Source organism: Ambystoma mexicanum, chromosome 4q, assembly GCF_040938575.1.
Source record: "Ambystoma mexicanum isolate Mex_15411 chromosome 4q, UKY_AmexF1_1, whole genome shotgun sequence".
Classification (NCBI taxonomy): Eukaryota; Metazoa; Chordata; class Amphibia; order Caudata; family Ambystomatidae; genus Ambystoma; species Ambystoma mexicanum.
The window spans coordinates 1,122,744,358-1,122,756,237 of NC_090928.1; positions in this window are offsets into that span (position 1 = coordinate 1,122,744,358).

The following is an 11,880-nucleotide window of genomic DNA, read 5'->3' on the forward strand; positions in this document are numbered from 1 at the left end:
ATTTTCCCTCTTCATCCTGGATACCAGTTCCACAGATCTCCTTCTTCTTAGATGAGCATCTGCTTTCGGGAAACTGTCCAACTTCAGGTCATCTTAGGGATCACTAGCGCAGGAATGTGGACGTTCACTAGTGTGCATATGCCTCCCCAGTTTTTCGGTAGTCATATGTATGCCTTGGATCCACATGCCCAGTAATGGTCCATAATAACTGCGGTACCTTGTGTCATTCCTGGGGCTTCAAAGATTCTTCTGCAGTTTTGATTCTCTCCCATATTCCTTGTGCCATTGTTTCTGAAACATAGTTTTGGGCTCTCCAGTGGCACTATCTGCAGGGGTCCCCCCTATCTTCGACCCATGTTAATATCTTTACTAGCTTTGGCCACAGAGGTTTGCATAACCTCTGCAAATTCTCTATTGCTTCCTTGCAGGCTCCAAGGACCATCCACGCTCGGCAGATTACTACTCCGTCCTCCCATGCATCTGGGGAGACCACTGTCCCCCAGATCTGCATTTGGCCTCTGTTCTTCCAGATTTGAGCCTCTTCTGCAGTCTTCCCTTGAACATTTAGTCTCGGGTTAACTTCCCATCTTATCCCTGATCATTTGATGCCAGGGTTCTCGTACCTGATCCCATGATTTCTGGTGTGCGCTCGGTTTCTTGTTTTAATGTCCTGGACGTAGCCATCTTCATCCGGGTAATCCTTTTCGTTGGCCCATATCAACGAGGCATCTTTTCCCATAGATTTTCCTCTGGTGTTACACATTGCTACATGTGACATACAGTGTGCTGTAGGGACATCAATTTCTACGGCCACGAAGATCTTGGATTTTCCCATGCTGTATGGTAGGAGAGCACAGACAAAGCATTCTCCTTCCGACTGTCTTCGTCCTACTTCCTTCATGTGCTGGTATCATATGTTGTTTCCGAGATGGGCTGTGCTGTCCAGGTAATCATTAAGTTCATTGTTATCTTCGTGTGGGCTTCGCTTGATTCTCAGCGTTCTTCTGTAGTTGGCTATGACTATGTCTCTAAATGCGTCTGTGCTGCTTTTCCTCTCCTGGTGTCTCGGTGGACCAGGCTGCCTCGACTGCATCGCTGTGGTAGGAGGAGGTTTTGTGTTTCTCTTCCTCTCCTCTTGTTGTGTTTCATTGTGGTTCTCTGGCCGCCATTTGCTCACCATCTCCTCAACGTGAGGCTGAGTCATAGATCTGGTGTTTGTTTGCAGTGCTCGAGCTGGCGTGTTTGTCGTTATAGTCTCTGCAGTTCTATGTTCCAGCTCCTCGTGCAGTTTCTTTGCTCTGTATATGAAGGGGAACAAATAGTCTATCAGCATTTGAGTTTTCTCTGTGAATTCCTTTGTGGCTACTTCTGTTCTTTTGAGGGATTTTGCTATGCCCTCTCTGTCTAGTGTTTCACTTGGCTCCTCTTGGGTACTTCCACTGTTTTCTGGAACAGATTGCTCGGCAGCCAGTCTCCCCTTCTCTGCTGCCTTCGTTGGAGGCCCTGTAGCCATTGACACTTGCCCTTGTCTGTGTGCATCCTGTGTGTGGGTGCGTGCAGTGGTCAGTGTAGCGTTTTCATTCATTCCGTGCTGACCCTGTCTCCAGCTTTTCTTTTCAGTTGTTACCTCAAATGTGTTTAAATCATTGCTTATTACATTTAAATTTAGTTCGCTACTTTTATCATCAGGTTTTCTTCGGACTGGGATGACTATATAGGGTCTGGGTGCTTACGTAGGCCCCAGACGTTCATTATCTGGTGGGTGCACTGAGATTGGGACACTTCGTGCACCAATAAAGAAAGCAGTTCTGATTGTTAACGACAGAAAAACAATAATAATAACTATACATATACACATAATCGTTCGGAATGACAATTTGCAGCATTTTCTTCCAGGGAAGTGGGGGAGCCCTTCTGTGGTGGGTAAAACCAAGTTACTGTTCTGGGCCCCCATTTCGAATGAGTTCATAGTCAGGTTTTATTCCTTCTCTTGCTCTGGTCTCGTAGTTCGAGAGTTCCTTACTATTAAAGTGACGAGTACTTCTCCAAATGTCCCCCCTCATGTGAGTGACGACGGTAGTCTCTGGGTACTCAGTACAGTTTTTGTGCTAGACTATGGAAAAGTGTTAGGCTAGCAATTTTGGTACATCACATTCATTATGCATATCTATAAAAGGTGAGGTCCCAATCCACGCCTCGAATTTGCTTTGGTCCTGAAGACATGCTGGAATCTGTTCAATGCGAAAGAATGAAGATATGGAACTGCTCAAAATCACACAAAATAAAATGTAGAAATAAAAACAAAAATAAAAAAATCAAAGTGAACATATGAAAAAATAGGAAAAAATGAGAAAAATGAAGAAAAATGAAAATAAGATGGTGAAGTTCTTGTGTCCGCTCCTTTTACTCGGTCTCTCAGTGACAAGTTGAAGAACAGTGTCTCTCTCCTCGATCTGCTCCACGGCGGAGAGTTTATTGGGATCTCCTCTTCACAAGGTTCTCCTCAGCAGTTGATGAACATAATTACTTCTCAGTTGTGCTATGATGGCTCTCAGGAGCTTGTTTAATTGTGCATTCTTTACTGGGTCTTTGAGGAATGCGGGTACGTCAACATTGTTTGGTCTACCCACTAGTTTTGGAAAGTTCTCAATTAGGTGAAAGAAGACATGGTATGCATATCTGCTGTCTTCGGGTGACAGCGACGTTCGTTCTGATTTTCTAGTCTCTAGATCACAGGCCTTTTTTGTGACATGGACAGTTTTTACACTTTCCTGCTCCGTGGATTGCGACCACGTAATTCAATTTTTACCACACTCGGTTTAGAAATTTGTTGTTTCTTGGATCTCTGATAAAGGATAAGGTATCCCTGGTTCTCCCGACGAGTCCTGGGCATTCCTCTATGATGCGAAAGAAAAGCGTGTATGTCAGCTCATCAATGATCACTTGTGGTGGAAGCATCTGTACCCTTATCACTGTACTCGGGCAGTACAATGAAGGCTTCTGTGATGACAGTCAGTAGTTGCCAGATTATTTTTTTGTTGGCCGGATCTTGGACAAAGTCTGTGATACTGGTAACTCTCCCTACAAGCGATGGATATGTCTCTAGCACTAACTGAAAACAGGACAGCACATCTCTTGTAATATTCCTGTTGGGGGATGTCATACGTTCTGCAAAACAAAGTCTTGATACTGGTTGCTTCAGGATATTGCGTTACACCTTCAGGCAATGTCTTATTTGCAGTCTATCAGAGTCTTGATTCTTTGTACTACTTGGGCATGTCGTGCTTTCAAAAGTTCATTTTATCAATGTTGTTGTGGCTTTGGATGTGCTTCTCTTTACCCTTCAACTGGGATGTACAGAGTGTTCGTAATGTCCTTATCCCCCTTTGCTTGGGGAAGCTGTCCAATTTTATGCCACACCTTGCATCTGGGTTCTTTGTCTTGGTTTTCTGCTCATGCGTCCTTCTTCCTCGCCATGGATCTTGTCTGCACGTGCTGAGGTTCTTCCTCGTTGTCTGTGGTTTATTTGCAGTTGGATGCAGCAGGAGGGCTCTCTCCTATATAGGGTTTAATGACATTTAGGAAGATCCATGCCCTTCTGCCCTGGAGCTTGACGGCGGAGGGGGTGCAGTCTTCTACGATGAAAGGGCCATTAAATCTTGGCTCGTCCCACCTTTTCCTGGTAAAGTTCTTCACAAGCACGCTGCCACCAGGGAAGACGAGGGGCGCATGTACACCTTGCTCGGTGTCTGCTTCAGCACTTCCTGCTGTGTTTCGTGCTGCGCTGTCCCCTTTTCGCTGTCGCTGCAGCTGGCTGGATGTCATGCAGTTATGGTACTTTTGCATCTCTGTTCCCAGAACCTCTCTAGTTGGCTGGGCATCACAACTAGCTGTATCTCGGGGGGTAGGAGGGATCCTCATCCGTCTGCCTGTAACTATCTTGTGCGGTGTGAGATGATGGTCGGAGCCTGGTTGGTTCCGAAGTGCATACAATGCCAATAGTAGACAGTGTAGTCATCCCTTCTTTAATGTGAGCTTCAACTTGGCTACCCTCTCTTAAGCAAGCTGTTGATCCGTTCACATATCCCATTCCCCTCAGGATGATACGCTGACTACAACTTGTGCTTTATACCAAGCAACAAGCTAATCTGTTCGAACACTGCATTAACAAAGTGAGCCCCGTTATCTGATCTCATTACTTCGCGCACACCCCATCTAGGGAATACCTCCCTCACTAGGAACTTGGCAGCACAGGTAGCATCTGGGTGTGTACAGGGACCTGCTTCTATCCATCTAAAGAATGGACACACCACCACAATTAAATAGCTGTGCCCGTTGCACACTTGAATCATGTCGACGTAGTCGATATGCAAGTGCTGGAATGGTCCATTCGGTCTGAGGATGATCCCGCTCACTACTTTTAATGTGTGCCCAGCGGTGAATTGCTGGCAGATTATGCAGTTCATCATGAAAAATGCAACATGCTCTACTAAATTCGGTGTGAACCAGTCTTCTGCGAGCGTTGCAGCAAGATTTTCTTTTGTCATATGGATGGGGTAGTGTAGTTGTTCTAATGCTACCTTTAGAGGGGGACAGGCATTACTGGTTTACCAGTGCTGTCTTGCCTCCACAACCCGTCAGAGGGGTTTAAAGAACACCCTCAACACTTCCACAAATCTTTCTCCTCCTGAGGTGCCTCCCCCTGGAGCTCCATTAGCTGAGTCTGCCCCATATTGCTATAGGCTTCTGGTGTGGCTCGCGCTACTATCATATGCTCATGGGTACGTGCCACCTCCACGTCCATTATTGTTTCATTCTTGGATGCCATGCGCTTGGCTTCCGTGTCTGCTTCATGATTTCCACGTGACACGAAATCCGTCCCCTTGGCATGAGCGGCGCATTTCACGACCGCTATGCCCACTGGGAGCTGTAGTGCTTTTATCAGCCCGTCCAATAAGGCTGCATGTTGCACTGGCGTGCCGTCTGTTTGGAGGTAGCCCCTCCTTTTCCAGCGCGCTAGACCTGCATGTACTGTGGATGTCACATATGCTGAGTCACTGTACACAGTTACTTCCTGGTCTGCATGATTCTCAATGGCGAGTATCAGTGCCAGCAGTTCTTCAGCTTGCGCAGAATAGTGAGAGGGTATTCGCGCACTGACGAGTACTCGAAACTCTCCATTTACTAGGTGTTTTACCACAGCCACGCTTGTATACCTTTGTCCGTCTTTTTGGTCGATTCTCGAAGAACCATCAATAAAGACGATCACTCCACTTGCCAGGGCGTTTTCTTTTACCCTGGGGATCTCATCATAAAATTCCTCATAATTCACAGTCGTGTATAGGTTCTCCCTCTGTGACTGGCTCAGCTATGAATGTAGCAGGGTTTACAGTTTTACATCACACTATTTTGATCGATGGGTTAGAGATAATCACCTCATAGGCGGATGCTCTTTGAGATGTCAGTGTGCCCTTTGGCTTCTCTAGTATGGCGAAAAGCGAATGTTCAACATACAATGTCATGGAGCACCCCATCACAATGGATGACGCCTTCTCGATAGCGAATGCGGCAGCAGCTAGATTTTGTTTGCATGGGAAGTGGCCTTTCATAACCGGGTCCAGACTCCCGCTGTAATATGCTAGGGGCTTGTACCCCAGCGAGGTTCGCTGCGCGAGCACTGCTGTCATAAAATTACTATTGGTATGTGAGAACAGGTAGAATTCCTCTGCATATTTAGGAATCCTTACAAATTGCCCCCTTGAGTTCTGCAAACCCTTTCTCCATTGCCTCAGTCCATTCAATTTCTCCTTTTGTTGCCTGGGCTTTCTTCAAAGCCTGAAGCAAGGACTTGGTATACGAGCTGCAGTCAAAGACCCATGCTCTGACATAATTGCACAGGCCTAAGAAGCTCTGCATTTGTTTTATCGTGCACGGCTTGGCCATATTCATGATGGCTTCAGCCCTTTCTGGGGTTACCCTTTTCCCCTCATGAGAGATCAGTTGCCCTATGTACAACACCTCCTGTTGACAGTACTGCAACTTTTCCTTATCAACTTTGTATCCCTTTTCAGCAAGTATAGTCAATAGCTGGACAGAGTTGCGCCTGCATTGCTCTTCAGTGGTGCTGCAGATCAGAATGTCATCTACGTACTGCAAAACAACACTGTCCACCGCAATATTGCCTAGGTCCATTTGCAGGACTGTGTTGAAAATAGATGGGGACTCGCAATACCCCTGTGGCAACCTCGTACTTTTCAGACGCATCTGTCTGAAAGTGAATGACGTCAGGTCCTGAGAGTCACTGTGCAGTGGAATTGAGAAAAATGCATTTTTCAAATCGATCACCGTGAAATATTTTGCCTCAGTGGGTATGTTACACAGTATTGTGGATGGATTAGGGACTAGAGGGACCCTCCCTTTGATTTTTTGACAGGGTAAATCACTGTATTGCAAGGTGATTCTGACGTCACTAGAATGCCCTGCTCCATCATGGCGGAAATTGTCTTTGTGATCCCTTCATCTGCCTCTCTGGACATGGGATATTGTTGCACTCGTGGTAAAATTGCTCCTGGTTTCAGTTTAATTTTCATTTCACCTGCCCCCTTCAGGAGACCTAAGTCATAGGGCCCTGTAGTCCATACTGCGGCAGGCACTTGGGCCATGTCGTCATCAAAGTATTCTGGACGTACCAGCGCCAACATCATTCTCTGTGTCACCTCCCATCTGATCATTTTGACCCAAAATGTGAGACTTACTTCCACTCTCGTCTCCTCTAGGTCAGGGTGCTCTTCAAACAGATCGTCAGTCACTCGATACCCTTCCTCGATGGCAATAATCACGCACCATTGTCTGCCTGTGTCATCATATCCTTCAACCAATACCACTTTCCCTCGCACTGCAGCATATTGTATCATTAAGGGAAATAGTTGTCCATACTCTTCGTGCATGGGTATTCTTGGCCTGAACAGAAACTCATCAGGTGTCCTCATAGTTCTATCTGCGAGGCCTGGCAGTTCCGCCATAAGCACCCGCACGCCATATGCAAAGACTTCTGGCTCTAACGGTACAGCTCCCATGGCTATACGTCCTGAGTATGCTCTGATCATTTCGCACACGTTTGAATAATGCATTCCTGGAGTGGAACACACTATAGCATTCTCGGTAAACGAGATGGTCAGGTTTAATTTAGTCATCAGGTCTCAGCCCAGAATATTTACTGGGGTCTGACGTGAATATAATAGGGGTACATTAATTTCTCGTTCTCCCACTGAGACTGGGAGTGCGTTTGTAAAGGGAACTCTGCTATGAGCTCCAGTGAAACTCTGAGTATCTATAGCCTCGTCGGACAAGGAAAATGTGCCCTCTTGTATGCACGAGCACGTTGCACCCGTGTCAACTAAGAAGGAATATTCTTTACCCCCTATGGTGACATTCACCATTGGTTCCCTGGTGCCACTGATAGGATAGAGCACATCAGAGTCCCCCGTGAGCTGTCCTATTTCATGTATAAGTTCGGCCTACTGTATACTTGTTGATTTCCTTCAGCCCCAGGGTTAACTCCCCCTCCAGAGCTAGCGCCCTGCGACATTTGCGGTGGTGCCTGCTGGGATTGTCCCTGCGGCAAGTTCCCCATGTTCGGTGGTTGAACCACTTGCTGTGCACCTTGCTGCATGCCTGACGCCTGCGGCTGCACTGTGTAATTTTGTGCACCGCCCTGTTGCAGGACAGCAGGCTGATTCACCATGCCTGCCCCATCCCTTGGCTGTTTTGCCGCATGCCTTGGCTTCTGCACATACGCGCCACATGTCCTGACATTCCACACAGCCAACACACTGGCGGTGGTCGGGCCATCTGTCCATCTGGCATAGCTGGACCGCCCATCTGCGCGTTCTGAAAGACATTTTGATTATTCTGAAATCTTCCCTGGTTACCTCGAAACCCTCCATGATTACTCTACCATACTCTTCCTCCAAAACCCCTTCCTCTTGGGTAAAATCCTGCGTTACCCTGATTATTCTGCAATGGGTTGGTCGCTTGTTGTGTGCTTGGTTCGGCTGGGCTGGTGAGCATGGATCCCTCGAAAGCATACTTCGAGAGCTTCTTTTGCACCAGCTTCGCCTCCTCGCCCTTACGAGTTGCCTCCTTTTTCCGATTCTTTTCTTGCAACAATCTACAGTAATGTGCAATTGTCAACTGTATTTCAGCCCACGGTTTAGCTTCTATTCCTACCAATTTCTTGAGCTGCTTCTGCACCGGTTCAGGAAACCCCTGGCATAATATGTGGTAGAATACAGGGATAGATTTCGTCCAAGACTCATGCGTTTCGAGCACCCTCTGACTCTTTCATTTTCTGAGTCATTATAGCCCCCATATCAGAAGTGTCTGGATATTGCATTTGCAGCGCTTTCCACACTGTTGCCCTACAGTTATTAAATGGCGCTGTGTCATGGGAGGTGTTAGGGTTACCCTAGGATAGCCTGCCCGTTTCCATACATCATCTGCTCTTTCACCAAGTATGGCAATTAGGAGGCCCTTAATGTCCCCTATAGCTAAGGTGACACCTCCCCGTCATTTTCTCTAACTCATGTATCCACTTTCCGGCTCCCGATGTCAGCATTGGAAGTTTATTTTAAGGTTCTCTCGGTCCATGTGTGGCCATGGAATATATTGTGGTCTTGCTCCCCCCTTTTCTAGCAACGGGAATTGGAATGCACAGTTCTCCTTCTCTTTCCCCATAGCTCTCCGGTCTATCGCCGGGGTGGGATTCCCGCCTTGCCGTCTACCTGGCAATGCCCTTAGTCTGTATAGGCTGGTGCTGACGCCCTCCTCTGACTGTGGGGTGTTCCTTCATGTCGGCCGGGCTGCGCGGAAGACTTCGGTGTCTTCGTTACGGACTCGCTGGCGTCTGACCATCGTACCCCTCGGTCCCCTGGGAGCCGTTTTTCGCACCGTCTGCCTTCTTCATGTGCCACATCCTCCGTTTCCCCACTGGAGTCAGATCCTGAATACTCCCAGTTTACACAACTCCTTGCATCTTCTTCGATCTGCCCAATCTCCAGCCTGTCTAGGGACAGTCCCCTGCGCCCACTTCTTCGGGTTACATCCTCAGTGTCATATAGCTGAGTGCTCTCTAAGTGCTCATCTTCCCTTCCCCCTTGGGAAATTAGTTCCAGCCCCATCTCGTCATAGATTTTATCAATCGGTTCCCCGATGCTTCTGGTGTCGAAGTCATCTTCAATATTTGTCCCGCTTGTACCCGGTACTGCAACGCTTGCAGGGAAGAATTCTTCTATGCCTTCCCATTCTACTGCAGGATTGGGTTTAATCACTTCCCGCTCCATATATTCACAATCCTGTGCCCTCTGTCTGTGCTTACGTTCTACTTCCTCGTCTATTTCCTTTCGCTTCTTTGCTTCTTCTCTAGCCTTATCTACTTCCCTCATCATTCATTTCTACATTCCTTTGCCCTTCTAATTTCCTCATCTTCCCGCTTTTTTACTTTCCTTTCGTGCACTCTCCTTTCTTCCTCTAACCTTAACATGTGCTGCCTGTACTTTTTATAGGCTGCGTATTGTGTGCGACTGAGCGGTATTCCTTGCTCTTCGCGATATAGTTGTTCTCGCCTTAGCCTATCTTTCTTTCTTGTCCTTTCATCCCTTTCTTCCATCCCTTTCTCTCTCTCTCTCTCCTTTGCGTCTCATCAGACCTCTCCCTTGGCCTCAAATCATCACTTCCTTTTCCATCCAACTTCAGTAATATTTGACATCCCATCCATTCGTCTTTCGCGAATGCTATCTCATCACCTCTACCTTCATTTCCTTTACGATTATTTCCCTCTTTCTCCTTATCTGGAGGTGCACAACTCTGTGCCCAATCTTTCCCTTCATCTTCGCATCTCTCTTTGTCCCTTGAGACCGCGGAGGCGATATTGTTTTCCTGTTCTTTTCCCTTATTATCGTCACTACTGTACGTAGGCGACTCATATGCGGGGTTGCTATACCCGTGGCTGCCTTAAGTTCTCTTAGTGGGTAAAGACCCTCTGACTTACTTCCTTCAATGATTGGCTCAGGTGGGGCCGGTGGCGCGGTAGGCGTCTCACCCCCCTCCGTACATACATTTAGTATCCAGTCTGTGGGTGGTTATTCCACCTTCGTTTCTTCAAACATTTTCCACAATTCTAGAACAGCAAGATGTTTCTTTAACTTCTTGCCCGAATATGTGACGTGTGGGAAGGTAGTCATGTGCTGTAAAACAGCCTTAGAGAGTGACCCATTTTGGGGCCACGGCATAAACATCTTATTGGCGGTACCCTTAACCCACTCCGTGCTGTATTTCTTCGGTTTTGGTGCATGCTTGGGCAGTTGCATGCACAAATTCGCAAGCGGGGTAACTTCCTCCATTTTTAATTTCGTCACTAACAATATTTATACAGTTCTTTAACCTTCCAATAGTATGAGCGAGCACCACATACGCAAGCTCCAATCCAATCTTTTCCCGCCAAATTGTATACCAACAATTTACTCAAAACCCATCAATTCAATGGCGATTCCCTCTTAGTTACAGAATCGCGTAAAGCCAAAATGCATTTCAACCAATCATTAATACAATTATTTTACATTTGACATACAACAAGACACATATGACAGACACTCTACAGACTAGACGAACACCAGCTGGACACGCGTATACTTGACTTCTAATCAATACTCCGACATGGGGTGTAAATCAACCCCTTTGATGCCGTCTTTAATCGTCACCGTAGCCTAAATCGTCCCCCCTCTGTGGGCTATGAGTTCACGTTCCTTCTGACCGCTCTTTAAAGCGCAGGAACAAGGTGAATCCTTACGTTTTTATCTCAGGTGCCCCCCTGGTAATCCTTACGTTTTATCTCAGGTGCCCCCTGGTAATCCTTACGTTTTATCTCAACTGCCCCCTGGTAATCCTTACATTTTATCTTGGGTGTCCCCCTGGTATCCTTACATTTTTATCTCAGGTGCCCCCCTGGTAATCCTTACGTGTTATCTCAGGTGCCCCCCGGGTAATCCTTACGTTTTATCTCGGGTGTCCCCCCGGTATCCTTACGTTTTATCTCAGTTGCCCCCCTGGTAATCCTTACGTTTTATCTTGGGTGTCCTCCCGGTATCCACTCTTTATTTCTTATGCTCGAGTCATTACCCCCTATACTATCTCTACTTCTAACTACTTTATTTTTTCTCCACCGCCCTCCGTTACCTTTCCCCTACTTGCTTTAATGCCTACAAGACATTTGCCAAAGTAACAAGTTTATTGTTTCACTCACCGATTGCATCTTTTCCTCTCCAGAACTTCGGGATCGCCGCCCCTTCCTTTTCCAGCCTTTAAGGTTTTCGTCCGATTGGCTGCCCGTGGGAATGAGAAGAGTTATGCTTGGAAAGGCGGGTTCCTTCAGACCCACTGCAGATTTTTGAAATTTTACTCTATCATTGTCCACGGGGAGCTTCTCAGTCTACTCAGCCGAAATGGCGAAAGGACTCATGATCTTGCCGAAGGCCCGGAGTTACTTCTTTCTTGTCCTTTCATCCCTTTCCTCGTTACTTCGTGCCATCGGTCTAAAGTGTCTTATTATTATATAATCAATACTTAATGGCCGAAACCGTCCTCACGCTACCAAGTGTTCTGGAGGAGAGGAAATCACTGACGGGCCCATATGTCAGCGCTCACCCTCTAGAACTTGTTAGACAAGATAGCTGCACCATGTGAGCAAGGGGGGTACAGGATTCACTTACTCCAACACGACCCAATAATGAGGACTCAGTAAGTTGGCAATGGGAAGTCCGTTTAATGACAACTACATCAAACAGAGAAACAAATGGAAATCAACAGCATTGCGATCACCTGTCT